Raw genomic sequence first — 16,354 nt, 5'->3', positions numbered from 1 at the left:
AAGTCCAATCAAGAAACACGTATATTAAATAGTGAAGACTTGAATGAAATTATTGATGAGGACATTAATGATTTTAAAATAACTAAAAAATCTCAAGAAATAGACAAAGTTGTCCAAATTTGGGGAAATTAATATTAATTAATTAATAATTCAATAGACAAAGCCATCTCAAACACGTTGCAATAATAAAATTGACGAAGTCTGTTGCTAGCTGGTGGAATTTTGTGGGTGGAGTTTAGTGACTTGTATTCAAGAAAATACTCGAGGGGAGGGGTACTTAATGAATTATATGTATTTGTACTATATAATACTACACAAATACCCCTTCTTTTTCTAATAAAAATTATTATGATAACTTATTTTAGTAAATTCTAAAAATAACTAAATGCTTTGTTATTTGTAATCAATTATTTTAAAAAAAAATTATTTACATTTAAAATTTGTGCACATGAATTATCGTGAGTGTAAGTTGCTAGAATCTTACCATAGTCCTCAATGGGAAAAATACCGAATTTTCGGTATATTGAGATTACCGTACCGAAAAAATATCGAATCTACTGAATTTTCGATATACCAAAGATTTCGGTACGAATGTACGATAGGAAATTTGAAAATTTCGGTATATACCGGAATACTATAAATGCCGAAACAATATAAAAAATTTAAAAATATATAATATTTTTAAACAATAAATTTAAAAATTTTAAAAATATAAGTCTTTTCCGGTATATAAAACGGTGTATACCAATATCGTACCGAAATTTCGGTATAATCGATATGTTAGTTACATGCATCGAAATTTTCGGTACGTTATCGATATAAAATTTTCTTATATCGTAATTTTCGATACGATATAAGATATAATTTTTGATACGGTACAATATAGTATATAACACTTATTAATAAGGTGAGGTTGCAAAGATACTTTCTACAATAATCACGTGAAAGTCTTTGTGAGTTCGGTACTAGTGTAGTATACACTTGTCTTCTCAGAATAAGAAAAAACTGTGAAATTTTTTCCTCAAAATTATTATTTCGGCAAATTTCAAATAAATCTACAAACTCTAGTTTAATTTAGATTTCACTATATTCCCCGTCAAAAGTTATTTGATCTTCCTACTTTATTTAAAATTTTGCATAATCATCTTTGAGTCCTCTTTTTCGGTACGTGACGTTGTTATGTCTATCGAGCATGCCCAAAAACATTGGGCTTCGTAATATATATCATGAATATGAAGGTTCATATATATAGCCCATCATGTTTCCATATAATAAATTAAATTTTTTACCTCTTTGAGCGGAATGACATTGTGTTATATCCATCGGGTTTTACAAACAATTCCTCACAGCCTAACCACGCAGTTGTAACATATAGTTCCTAACAGATATCTCTTCAACAGCACTTAGCACAACCATGCATCGTTTCCTACCTCATAGTGTATAGTACAAAAGTTTAACTTTGAAAATAATAAATGAGTGTGAAGTAAGCCTTGTTTCTTTTATTCAAATATACAACATATTATTATACAGTAACCCCCAGTAGATAAGTAGAAACTTATTTAGTTACTTATCATAGTAAGAATTAAACCACACATAAACTGAAAATATTACAAATTTTATTTTTTAAAAAAATGAAGATGTTAAATGATTTCTTCATCTTCCTTATTTCTTGATATATATAGAATCTTGATGGATTTGAAATACGAATTTCAATCTTGAATTATTTCTTTACATTATTTTCAGTTGTGTCCGACAGTATATTGTGGTAGATGGTATCGTCAAACCACTAGTTAGTGGTCCGTCCTTTTGTGGTAGTCGAGTAGTCCATCTTTCATTAGTGAGTTGGTTGAATCACATGCCTTCCTTACCTTTGCAGAGAATCTTTTGCTTTTGTATGGTTTTTTGGAAAACATGACTTGTGTGGGTCTGGATTGTTTCTATATCATGTTTCCAGTCATATCTTGGCCAAAAACCTTTCGCAAAATCTGGTTTTTTCTTGTTCGGGCACTCTGGCAGATGCCTCTGACCATCTCCCAACATTAGTCATGTTGCAGAATTTGCGGCTAGTTTCTTTGCCCCACGACAGCTTTTTGTTAAGCAGAAGATTATTTTCTTTTCAAATATATCTTTAGCAAAACTTGTATTTTTTCATGTCATAGTATTTAACAGAAAATATCTATTTACAAAATTTTGATAAAATTTAAATGAAAATTTAATTTTCCAAGTGTTATCTTCATCTCTACACTCCACTTATTCATGTAGGGAAAGCATGTTGAACTTCATTTGAAGCATTTCAAGAAGTTACCTCAAATACCTCTGCAATTTCATGATGACATCGATATTAGTATTGTACATATCTTGTTAAGAAATCTACAAGAAAGAAATCTACAATAATATTTTCATGAGATTTCTTAATAACAATATCAAAAATATAATTTTGACACAAAGCCTACCATCTGAGTAATCTAGGCTTCTCGAGTTTAGATTCGATTCTATTTTTCAAGAAAGTTTTTACCTGTGTATTTTCAATATTTAAGTTAAATTTTTTTGCAAGTACAAATAAAGGTCATTTTCAAAGGCCAATTTTTCTACATAAAATTCTTTTTCGTTGATATGTCATCTTACGAATTCTATATCTGAGAATAGTCCACTGCAATACTTGCCTATTGTTCTCCACTTGTGTGAGCTTTGTAAGAACCGCTGTCCACCTATGATCATTAACATCTATATATAATATCAGATCATCTTCATCTTGAGAAATAACCATTATCTTTTTAATTAGCTTAATTATCTTTTTGTGTGTTCTTCTATCCATAAGAATCTTGCATCTTTCTTTAATAATGAACATAAAAATTTTCTATGTTTTGCTATATTTTTTATGAACATTCTAGCAAAATTAACAATTCGTAAAAAACTTTGAAGTTGTTTCTTGTTATTGAGTTTTTTCGGAAAATTCTGCACATTTTCCACAATGCGTTATTGCAGAATTCATGACTCATCAATTTATATTCCAAGGAATTCAATTTTATTTTTTGCGATGACTGCCTTCTTTTTCGATAAGACTAGTCTTTCTTTTTTACACACGTTAGAGAAAATCTCTAAATGTTTAATATATTTCATTCATTTTTTTTTTGGACAGAAATAAGTAATTGATTACGAATAAGGGTCATTACAATCTTCATACAAAACATCAATAATAGAATCTGGCGGTAGAGTCCAGATCATGGGACAAGCGTGGAAACAAGATGCCCTAGCAAGGTTATGGGCAACCTTATTTGCTTGTCGTCGTGTAAAGCAGACCTTGTATAATGGTCGTTGACGAAGAATTACTCGGCACGCAGAGATTAAAATACCGAATTCCGAATCATCCTCACTTCGTGAATTAACTGCGTCGATTACCGCTTTTGAGTCTGATTCAAATATTACCTCTTGTAAGCCCATGTCTTCAACCCAGCTAAGAGCCTCCTTAAAAGCCATTTCTTCTGCTTCTTTGATTCCCACTAGGCCTGGGAGGGCATTTGTTCTGCCACTTATGAAGGAGCCCGTGAAGTCTCGAAGCACCATTCCAAAACCTGTGGTTCTCCTTTCATTCTATAGTGTTGCATCTACATTACATTTAAAAGTCGGTGCTTGTGGCTTTTTCCAGGTATAAGACTGGATGGGCGGCTGATTATTGGTTTCATTTGATCTCTCAATGCCACGCACCCCCATCCAGTCAGATAGCAACTTCATTGCTGAATCAACAACTTGATGAGCTGTAGTCGATATCTTATTCCATAGTTTTTCGTTGCGAGCTCTCCATATTCCCCATAACACCATTGCAATTTTTTCCACTGTAGTTTCAGGAGCATTACTCAGGATTTGGAATAGCCATTGCACAAAGCCTTCAGCCTCATTTGATAAGGATAGCACCAGGTGCCACATACCGATATTCTCCCTGCAATGTTTTGCGAGTGGACAGAAAATGAAGAGGTGCCAGGAATTTTCCCACTCACTTCCACAGGTTGCACACGAAATTGGTACTGTTATGTGTTTCTTTTGGAGGTTACCTCTGTTCGGTAAAACATCCCTAGCTGTACGCCATAGAAAAGTCTTTACCTTGGGTGAGATTTTTAGGTTCCATAGCTTCTGCCACTCTCCTTGGATCTTATTTTCTTCGCCCACCTCTATGATCTCTTGAGCAATTTTGTACCCTGAGCGTACTGAGTATTTCCCATTCTTCCCATGATGCCATATGCATTTGTCTCCTTCAGTGTCCAAGTGCATAGGAATGTTCAGTATTTCTCTAACATCTCGATCGCCAAATAGACCTTGAAGCAGTTCTATATCCCATTGGTGAGTGGAGGGATTGATGAGATCTTTTACAGTCATGGCTTCTGTGTACGTTACTGGGGGAGAATCAATATAGAAATTGTGTGGATCACGTAACCAAGGGTCCTTCCACATCCGAATATTATGACCATTTCCCACTCGCCAGCGGATCCTTTTATTCATGATAAAATTGGATTTCCACAGGCTTCGCCAGATAAAACTAGGATTGTGGCCAAGCGAAGCCTCCAAGAAGCTCGAGTTGGGGAAATATTTCGCTTTTAGGACCCTGGCCATAAGAGACGTAGGTTTAGAAATTAGATTCCATGCTTGTTTACCCAGCATTGCTAAGTTGAATGATTCCAAGTTTCTAAAGCTCATTCCCCCATGAATCTTTCTAGTGCAGAGACGTTCCCAGCTTAGCCATTTAATTCCTCGATTACCATCTGGCCGAGAGCCCCACCAAAATGAGTTCATGATTCACTGGAGTTCGTCAATCGTGGATTTTGGTAATAGGAATACATTCATACAGTAAGAAGGGAGGGCTTGGGATACCGCTTTGATCAAGACTTCTCTTCCTGCTTTGGATAGGTATTTGCTCCTCCAGTTGTGAATCTGTTTCCAAAGTCTGTCTTTTATGTAGCTGAATATTTCTCTTTTGTTTTTTCCTATGAGCGAAGGCAACCCGAGATATTTTCCAGCTCGCATATCTTTTGTAATCCCAAAGATTTCTGATAAAGTTTGTTGTTCTTCTCGAGCCAGATTGCTGCTAAACATGATACCAGACTTTGCAAAATTGATAGATTGTCCTGAGGCATCTTCATAATCCCGCAGTAGTTGCTTCAAGAATCCACATTCTTCCTCCTTCGCTTTACAAAATAAGAAACTATCATCGGCAAACAATAGGTGAGAAATGGTTGGTCCGCCTCTACTAACACAACATCCATGGATGGCTCCCCGTCTTTCTGCGTCAATGATCAATGAAGATAAGCCGTGTGCACATAGAATAAAGAGATAGGGTGATAACGGGCATCCTTGGCGTAATCCTCGGTGGGGTTGAATAGGTCCAACCACTTTATCATTTATAAGTACCGAGTAAGAGACTGATGAGATGCAGAGCATGATAAGATTCACCCATTGTCTGTCAAAGTCAAGTCTTATCAATGTTTTTTCTAGAAAATCCCAGCTCAATCGATCATAAGCTTTGCTTACATCTAGTTTTAGGGCCACAATCCCTTCTTTCCTCTCGTCTTTCTTTTGAGGTAGTGTATAATCTCAAATGCTACCACTATATTGTCAGTGATCGATCTCCCTTTGATAAAAGCTGATTGAAAGTCTGAGATTATTTTGTTGAGGAGAGGTTTCATTCGATTTGCCAAAACTTTAGCAAATATTTTGTAAAGGACATTACAGAGAGAGATGGGGCGAAAGTCCTTCATGCTGCTTTGTTTCTCACCTTTGGGAATGACTGCTGTATGGGTATCATTCAAATGTTCAGGGAAGCAACAATTCCTCCACCAGTTAGAACACAAATACATCTTGTTCAACTAAGCTCCAGAATTTTTGGAAGAATGCAGGGTTGTATCCATCGGGTCCAGGCGACTTATCACCATGCATTTGGAATAAGGCCTCTTTTATTTCATCAATGCGAAGCGGGGTAAGCAGGTCTCTATTGTCTGATCCAGAAACCATTGGAGTAATTTTCGAGATGACCAGATCGCAATTTGCCGTGATCGAAGAGTACACATCAGTATAATACTGCTTAGCAATCCTGCATAAATCATCAATGTGTTCATAGGAATTACCAGCGTCATCGGTGAGTTTTTTTATTCTGTTGGACTCTCTTCGGATTGTGGCTGTCTTGTGGAATAATCTTGAATTCAGATCTCCCTCCTTTAGCCAGTAAGTTTTTGCACGTTGCTTCCAGAAGTTCTCTTCTTGAGTTAATAGTCTTATGAGTTCTGAGTTCGTTTCCTGAAGATGGCTTACTGATTCGCTATCATCTCTGGATCGAAGTTTTTCGATTCTCCATTTACATTTATCAATCTCATATCGGTATTTATGGGTAACACGTTTTCCCCCATTGCTGTAGTGATTCTGCAGTCCTTGCTCATCTGTCTGAGAGGCGGTTATCGTGAGAGTTCTCCCAGCTTTCTTTTACAACTTCAGTGAAGCCTGGTTCATTTAGCCATGTGTTCTCGAATCGGAAGCCCCGGCGTTTTGCATGTTGAGTTGGAGTTTCAGTTTGGAGAAGGATTGGGTTGTGATCTGAGAGAGGTGCCCTATGATTAAACAGCTTAGCCCGTGGAAAGATAGAGGACCAGCTTGGTACAACTAGAGCCCGATCAATTCTTTCTTCGACTGTGTTCGAGGTTCCTCGACTTCTGGACCAAGTGAAAGGGTAGCCTATCAGTGGTAAATCAATCAATCCGCAAGCCGAAATAACATCTCGGAATCCATTTATGAGCCATTGGGGGTGATCCACCCTTTTTTTTTTGTCTGCTGGGCTAAGAATATCATTAAAGTCTCCAATGCAGCACCAAGGAAGATTAGATTGGCCAGACAGTCTTTGTAGGAGGTTCCATGAGTCTCTTCTTCGATGTCTTTCAGGGAGGCCATAGAAGCATGTGATTCTCCAGATGGGTTTGTCATCTTCTTTAATCTCAGCGTTTATATGGTTTCTTGAAAATCTTTGACAGTACAGAGGTCTTTATGGCGCCATAATAGTGCTAGCCCTCCACTTCGACCAACTCGATCGACTGATAGTGCCCCAACAAATCCAAGTTTAGCCCTTATTTCTTCAATTCGGGAAGCATACTGTGGGGACCCGGGCTCTAACTCAATTCGTTTGGGGATTAGTTGGATCTTTGCTAGAAAATGTGGGTCAAAATTTTGCTTTTAACATTAAATCAAATGTATAAATGAAGCATGGAACTATTCTTTATTCTATTAAACAAACATAATGTACATACAAGTCTGTTTTAGTACAATCATATACTAGTGTTCAGAAAAATCCAGTACAAAACGACTAGTAATCTGCTATGCCCGAAATCACCACAATAACTTGATCTCTCATCTTGCTCGCGACCCTGATCCTGCCCCACCTGTCGTTATGTACACATACAGACACAACAACAGCCGGAAACTCCGGTGAGAACAAATCCCAGTATAAAACATGTATACATGCATGTCATGCAATTAAATACAAAATCATAACACATACATCAGTAATTATGACACACTAGTGAATACAGATAAAACTCTTCGACTCTTATTCTTTGACTCGACTCATATCTAAGTCTAGGGATCGCGGTGTGAATAAGACATAACAAGTCTCCCACCTACTCTCCCAATCGGGGTGGCGGTACGTCTTATTCCTAGACTTCGGTCATATCTGTATCGAATGTCTACAATCGGAGATGATCTGCTCCTATGCGTCGATACACCGAACGTCTAGTTTGACAATCTGTCAATGACTCCTATCTCAAATGCTTGAATATAAATCTATAAACAATACATAATCATAATCAAACATAATTAAGAATCTAGTATGTTATTTTGAGAAACTCGTATCCAGACTAAATCGAGTCATGTCTTCCCGTGTTCACATGAATTATACCTTTCGTTGCACAGTCTTTATCGTGATCGAAATCTTGAAGTCGAATCTTGTCAATATAAATCTGAAATGGCAATGTCAAATATCACAAGATCAATCTCCAACTCCCACCAATACTAGTACGGTTCAATATCAAATCTCGGTACATTTTGACGGCATAACGACGTAATCTCACGATACCGGTCAATCCAACATCAATAATCTATAACCAACAACTCATAATTCTCATCATAGTAACATCTACTATACTGAAATCTGCATATACCCAAGTCAAGACATGCTGGAACATAAAAAGATCGCATATAATATCCGTTCTTCAATCCGATTGCGAATATGAGTTCATAATAATCATAAAAACATATCATAGAATCAAATCTGATTTCTCCCCAACATCCTATTGCCAAATCAAATAAGAACATAACAAAACTTACATCCTTTAGAAGCCTATGATGCAAGGAGTTCAAATCTAATCTCGGATCGAAGATCGGATGGTTGGATTCTTCACAACCAAGTGTAGAAGATGAAAATGCTGAAGGATTTCTCAGAGCTCCTCGGATGAAATGTTGAAGAAGAATAACTTTGGTAACCTTTATATTGCATGTAAAGTACACATGGCTCCTCCTTTGATCTGCACGTCTCGCGCATATGCGCGACCATCACCGGCGCATATGCGCGAGACGCTCTGTCTCGGCACTTGACCATTTCAGCTGCTGGCGCATATGTGCGCCTTCTTTCGGCGCATATGCGCTAACTTCTCTGGACAACTCCTTTGGCTACTGGACACCTCGCGCATATGCGCGCCTCTTGTCGCGCATATGCGCGAGACCTTCGGGTCTCACACATAATTCTTGCACATAATTACAATTCAATAACTCCAATCCAAATTCGACGTGCTCTATCTATAATCATATCGATGAATCAGTAAATCGGCTCAGATTAACAGGATAAAAATCTCGGGCATTACACATACACCAATGTTTCAGAGAGAAACACAACGTCGGCCTTGTGAGTTTGGATCAACTCACAGAGGACAGGAACTGCTCGAGGCTGGCCGAGTCCTCGGCAGTTCCAACTTAGGATAATCATGGTTCTCGGCAAGCCTGGGGACCAGGCCCTGCCGTTAAAAAATGCAGTCTTGGGTTGGCTTGCATCGGTTGTTGGGCTTCTATATCCTCATTCTTACTTATGGGGTTGGTTTGTGCCTCAATAAGGTGGCTTCCTCGTGTGCGTTTCCTATTGCTCATTAATTCTGTCTCGGTTTCCTCGCTCTCCATCGCATAATCTACTGTGTTTTTGTCCCCATATAAGTCTTCTCCGATGATCAAGCTGTGAGAATCCGAGATTTTGAGATTGATTGGGGTAATATTGGTAACTCCCTTTCCCTTCCCTAAAAATCTGTTATTTCCATTTTGCCTATCCTGATTTCTTGCTTCTGCTCTCTGGCTTCCGGTTGCTATTCCACCAGGCGTCACCGGAGTTCGTTGAGGGCCTTCTTCTCGTAGCCACTCGTTTTCTCCTAAGTTAGCGTTTCTCCTGTCTGTGGCTCGAAGCTAGGGTCCCCACATACCAGTACCATCATCCAATTCCATAGAAAATAATAGCTCGCAGAGTTTTTCAATGTGTCCAAGGCGTCCGCATAAGAACCAGTAAGAGCCAAGTTTCTCATATTTGAAGCTTGCTAAGAAACATGTACCATCGGATTTCCGTATTTTCTTTTAGCGCTTGAGGGGATTACGAACATCAATGGCAATTCGAATACGCATATAAGCCTTCCAAGGTCTTGGATTATTATTGTTGTCGTATTGAAGAAACTTCCCTATGAAAGAGCCCAGTTGCTTCCCAACACCCTCTGTCATATATCCAATTGGTAGATCATGGATTTGAACCCAAAAATTTATGTGATAAAGGGGGACTTGCAGTGGTTGATCTTCATGTTTCAGGTGATGGAGCAGTAGGAGATTATTATCAAAGGTCCATGGCCCACCGTCCAAGATTCGCCGCAAATCGATAGCATGGTAGAGTTGGAAGATATATCTTTTGGACCCGATTTCCCGAATAGTAATCCCTTTTCCTGGTCTCCAGACATTAGATAGGCATTGCTTCATGATGTTGCTATTGATTTGCCTATCTATCAAAAAAGTTCCAACTAATTGGAACTCAGCAAATTCCTCTGTTGTGTTAAGGATGTCGGGGGCGAAGGATATTTCTTCTCCTTCATCGTCGTCCAGTGATAATTCTTCCAGTCTTGTTTCCATTAGAAGAAGAATATGTTAGTAAAGCTCTCAACAGGGAGAGAAAAAGCTCTCAACAGGGAGAGAGAAATATTCTTTTTATTAAAACATCGTCAATATTAACAAACATAAATTTAAAATAATCTTTAAATAAATGGCTATGTTTATGCAAATAAAAGAAACGGTTTTTTTTCATTATTTAGGCCAGAGATTAATATAGAACCATGGGAGGTTTAATCCAAGGGTATAGCAGAAGGGAGTAAGAGGAGAAGCTGGATGGAGAAGGAACCATATGCTTATTGGAAGGGAAATACAAAAAAAAAAATGAAATGCTATTAAATAAAAAGTCGAAGATTTAAATGCAAAACACTTTGCATATCATACCAAGACTAGGCATTTAATGTTGCCACACTTGGGAAATCCATATCGGACTATATGTAATCGATTAATGTAAATCAAAATTAATACCTAAGAATCTGAAACATTTATACTCGAGGAAACTAAGGCAAATAATGTAGCATTCAGTAAGCACGTGCTTTGATGATATCGAAGCTCATCTCACTTGGATCTGTTGCCTGCAACTCGACCTGAATTCCATCCAGTTACCTCTTGAATCTGTCCTTCGAGCTTGCGTACACCATCTTCATTCTCACTTTCGACATCTCCGGCGACCTGAAATCGCTACATAATCAATACGTAACTTCAAGTTATGAGGACGACTCGGACGCCCGTTAATGTATACATACCAAGCGATGAAGTAAATCTTGCTCCTCTGGCAATTTTCATTGGTGATGAAGTTGAAATCGTAGACAGCATAGCGGCACTCATTGGGCGGGAGCGACGCAGTGAAATCGTCGTAGCTGTCCCCGGGGCTGCCGAGCTTCTCCACGACCACCTGCTGCCCCTCGATCTTGAAGATTATGAAACGGTGGTTTCGCTTTGCTTTTAATTCCAAGAATTTTAGCTTACAGTCGTCGTGCACCGCCGTCCCAGACGCAGCATTCGCCTACAAAGAAATGATCTTTGATTTCATATATATGTGACATTTTAGAACAAACTTAAATGCTTGCCCTCTAATTTGTAAATTTTACCCAATTCCTCTCTAAATCTTCCCATTTGATATTATATAGGTTTGTAGACCAAACTTCTAGCTCGACGGATGAAATACATAAACATATATATATACATAAACATATATATATATACATATATATATATATATTATATTTATAAATATGTCACTTCAATTGTGAATTTACTTTGACGCCCTTATTAATTGTAACTTCAATCTATTATTATTATTATTATTATTTATAAATATGTCACTTCAATTGTGAATTTACTTTGACGCCCTTATTAATTGTAACTTCAAAACTATATATATTTTGCTTCAATGAGAATATGAATAGTCGGCGGATGTTTATGTCCTTCTCTATATAATATATTATGCTTCAATGAGAATATGAATAGTCGTCTGATGCTTATGTCCTTCTCTATATAATATTTTTTGCTTCAATGAGAATATGAATAGTCGGCTGAAGTTTATGTCCTTCTCTATATAATTTACGTCATATGCTATTGCATCATGGCTTGTATTTTATTCCTTTGCAATTGCAGTTGTGTGCCAGTTTGTTACATGCACACCATTGTTATCTGCAAGTCTAGAGACGCCTATCGTTTTTTATATTTCCTTCAGCAATTTCCCTTTAATGGGAAGATTCAAACTTCTGTCCATACGAGAACCAGAAGGCGTGAGAATCGCTACTGTGTTGTTACGGTTATTATTCAGTACTCTTAGCATATCTGTTCATGAATGTAAGCAGCTTTTTGTGCGTTAATTTAAGGTTTTGTCTATGTCATTCTGCTATATTAAATTAAAAGTTATGGAGGTTATGAAGTAATGTTGTGCGGTGTTGTTCCGTTCTTAATTAAATATCTTTTCTCCCGTTCGGTCGTCGTTCCAATGCGTAAAGTTTGTTTAATCTTTCTCCCGCTGATCTGTTGTTGCTAGACTACCGCGAGGTAAAATTACATTGCTAAAATCAAAACTTGTTTACGGGTTAGATTCGTATTCAGTCATCAAACTCTTTCTCCCGCTGATATGTTGTTGCTAGACTACAACGGATAAAATTACATTGCTAAAGTCGAAACTTGTTTACGGGTTAGATTCGGATTCAGTCATCAAACTCCTGTACCTCTAATTCTAAATCTACTAGAAATAAAAGATATATAAACTAATGTAAAAAAAAACATCTGGCCTCCAATGGAAAATCAATTCAATGTGTGGTACATACATTTAAGAAACGGACACGACTATATGATGTTCTTTATTTTGACTTGCACAAACTTATATTAGGATACATTTGACGCAGCTACGCTAACGGCAACATGGCGGCTTGAAAATTTTAAGAGCAGCAAAAGATTTCCTTCTCCGATTCCCGCTACAAAACCTCGAAACAAAATAAAAAATAGAAACCGAAGGAAGGAGCAAGTGGTGCAACAAATATCTTGTTTTAAAATGGGAAACGTGCAGCGTGGGATCTGTTTGCACCATTTGAGTGAGAGCCGACACTTCGATTACCTTAGTTAAATCATACAATTTTTTCACTTTAAAAGGTATTATATTTACTTATTTGCATGTGATTAACAAACAATGGAAAAATAATAAATAAACAACGGTCATGTAAAGAGGATGCTCTTGTGTGCATGTGTGTTTTTAACGTTATTGTATTTAGCTATATGTGCTTTTTCAATATAACTACATTTATTGTCATGATCATCACATTTTGGTCCGTTGAACTTCCTTGTATATATCTCTCTTTTATTTGTTTGTGTGCGTTCTTTTTTACGTTACTAAGGCTACATTTATTGTCCTCATCATCACATTTAATTGTAAGCAATTACATCGATATATTGAATATTTTAAATTTTTTTATTAGTGGTTGACCATTTGAACTTACTTGCATATATCTCTCTTTTTGTTCCATTCTCTTCTTGGTATAGGATATTCTATATTTTTTAAGTTAGTATTTCTTTTTTTTTTTCCAACTAATTTAGGTAATACTTTATTTTAACCGTTATATTTGCAACTAATGTTTCATATGTTTTCTCTATTCTTTTTTTGTGAAATAATACTCTCGTTGGGAGATACAATCCACGCCTTAGTTGTTACCTTGGAATAAGGAGAGAGACAACCTGCAACATCGAAGAGAGTCTCCACCTACATTGTCTTCATCTTCGAGGCGCTTATGTTACGGAAAAAAATTGCATGTATTCGACGTGAATCACAACGACTTGATGATTCCCATTATTCCAATGACGAGACCCAAACCCCTTAGCTCCTCGACAATCTTTTTTATTTGTGTTATCTTGAGATTTTTTATAGACTACTACATGATCGAACATATGCTATTTGTTTAGCTTGCATATTTACTTGTGCAACGAAACATATACTCCGAAGCTCACCAAATATGTGTTATGTCGATGCATGTGTTTATTTATGAATTTGTTGATTCGATGTCATTTTGTTTGTTTCCAAATTCCACATTATAATAATAGTGTTCAATTTTAAACTTTATGTATAATATTAAAATTTTATTAAAAAAATTAGTGACGGTTTAAGAAAATGTCATTAAATTTAGCAACCATTTTAAAAAAATTTGTTGCTGGAATTAGAAACGGTTATGTAGAAAACACCATTGATAACTTTAATAGCAGTTTAATGAGAAATCGTCGCAACAATTAATGGTAGTTTTCACATGAATCCGTCACTTCACACTAACAACTATTTATGGAGACCATTGAAACCTTTTGAATCAACTTTGTTATTCTAACACCCCAAATAGTGACTAAATGGCCAACACCATTATTCACTTTACCACCCGTCATCTTATCTAATTTTTCGTTATTTAAAAACGAACTGATATAATTGTTGTTGACTTTAACTAAATATCGCAGAAGTAGGAGACAAAGAGAACGCTCTTCAAAAATACCGTAGCAAAACTATAATCTTGCTGAAAATTTTTGAGCGATTTAAACTGTCGTTAAACATCATTTTTTTCTTGTAGTTGATTTATTAGAAATATCGTTAAACTAAAAGTTATACATTAATGCAAAAGTGCTAAAAAATTGGTTTACTTTAACTAACAAAAGTTGCATTAGTATGTGCTTATGTTTTAAACAAATAACCTTGGTTATTAAGGAAATTTCAATTGTTTTGTTTATATTTAACTTTTCTCATAATAGATTTACGAGAAATAAATATATGCTCCAACATAAGAATTCGAAATTTAAAGTTGGTATTTTATGTCTATGCTTATTACTATTGATTCAATCGAAAATTTATCTTTTAACAAATGTATAATGAAAAAAGATTTTGAAATTTTGAAGTACAAACTTTTTTAAAAATTGCACAAAAAATAGAGTTTCTATTTTCATACCCTACCCACACGCATCTTTTATATAAAAAAAATCGGATAATCTAAAATATAGATGAATGTATTAAATTCATTTAGTAGAATAAAATTACAAATTTAAATAAGAATATAGTGTTTTTCCAAAAAATATAATACACTTTTAATGAACCATGAATATATTCCATAAATAAAGTTTGAGCTCGACTCGATTATAAACGTGTTAAATTCAAATATTCAAGAGTTCGGCTCGGCTAAACTTGATTGCTTGCCTACTTGTATGCTGATTTATTTATCTATTTTTTACTTTTCTTTAAAAATATATATTTTGTCACTCAAATGTCCGTTGGTAGGCTCATGAGTCAACTATTAGATAAAAAATATATATGATAGTTTTGATATTTGATTTATATTTCACATTTTTACTTATAAAAATATAAAAAAAATCTATTAAATTTATTTATTATAATGAAATACGTGTTTAAACAAGAATATTATATTTTTTCTAAATATTTAATTCAATTTTTTTATGAATTAAATGATTATTTAAATTTTTGATTTATTTTTCTTAAACGATTATAAACGAATCAAAATCTAAGATTCAAGAGTTCGACTTGGCTTAGTTCGATTATTGGCTTTATTTTTTATTTCTTACCTCTTATCTTAAAACCTATATTTTATCTTTCACATGTTCGTTGGTTGAGTCATTAATCATTTATTAAATTAAAATAATAATAATTTTGATATTTGATTTATATATTTTACACTTTTACTTCTAACAAAAATAGAATAATCTATTAAATTGATATATTATAATAAAAATTTGAATTTAAATAGTAAAATAAATTTTGTTTACTAAATATATAATTCAGTTTAATTAAATAAATAACTATTAAAATTTATGATTTATATTTCTTAAGCTCATTTAGGTTCGATAAAATTTCGAACAAGCTCGTGAGTCATGAATATATTTCTTAAATAAAGTTTGAGATCGACTCGATTATAAACAAGTGAAATTCAAAGATTCAAGAGTTCGACTCGGCTCAGCTCAATTATTTACCTACTTGTATGTGGCTTTATTTAATTATTTTTTAGCTTTTCTTTTAAAACTATATTTTATCGTTCACATGTTTATTGGTAGACTCATGAGTGCTATTAAAAAAATTATTTCCAATTTGATTTATGTATTTTACATTTTTTACTTATATCAAATATAGAGTAATCTATTAAATTTATTTATTAGAATAAAATTACAAATTTAATATTTGTATTCTAAATATATAATACAATTTTTAATGATTAGATGACTATTTAAATTATGATTTGTATTTCTTAATCTCATTTAGGCTCGACACCAGCTCAAAGAAGTTCGTGAGTCATGAATATATTCTTTAAATAAATATTGAGCTTGGCTCGATTATAAATGCATCAAACTCAAAGATTCAAGAGTTCAGCTCGGCTCAGCTCGATTACTTGCCTACTTATTTATTCATTTTTTTATTTTTTTTAAACCCTATATTTTATCGTTCAAAAATACGTATAAATTAAGATTAACAATTTACTACTTATTGGAGAGAAAAAGCATTTTTACCTCATCATATCATTTGCAAGTGTATAATCTAATGTTATATATCTAACATATGTGCAGGACATCGATGATATAATCAGCCGCAACATAGAGAGTCATAGTTTTCTGTTAAAATTGGATAGGGCTGTCACAAACAGTGAAGAGATGGTTTCAATAATTGTTGAAAGTGTTCAAAAACCATGCCCAATTCACTCCAAAA

The 16,354-nt window shown here is 34.9% G+C and overlaps 1 pseudogene; it reads right to left on the bottom strand.

Annotated features, from left to right (window-relative positions):
• Nucleotides 1-10,440: 10,440 nt before the first annotated feature.
• Nucleotides 10,441-14,043, bottom strand: LOC140972573 (actin-depolymerizing factor 7-like; annotated as a pseudogene).
• Nucleotides 14,044-16,354: the final 2,311 nt, after the last annotated feature.

This window comes from Primulina huaijiensis, chromosome 3 (assembly GCF_012295235.1).
Source record: "Primulina huaijiensis isolate GDHJ02 chromosome 3, ASM1229523v2, whole genome shotgun sequence".
NCBI classification, from domain to species: Eukaryota; Viridiplantae; Streptophyta; class Magnoliopsida; order Lamiales; family Gesneriaceae; genus Primulina; species Primulina huaijiensis.
Note: the sequence above shows the minus strand (reverse complement) of the source record. Positions and strands in the feature narration are given on the sequence as shown.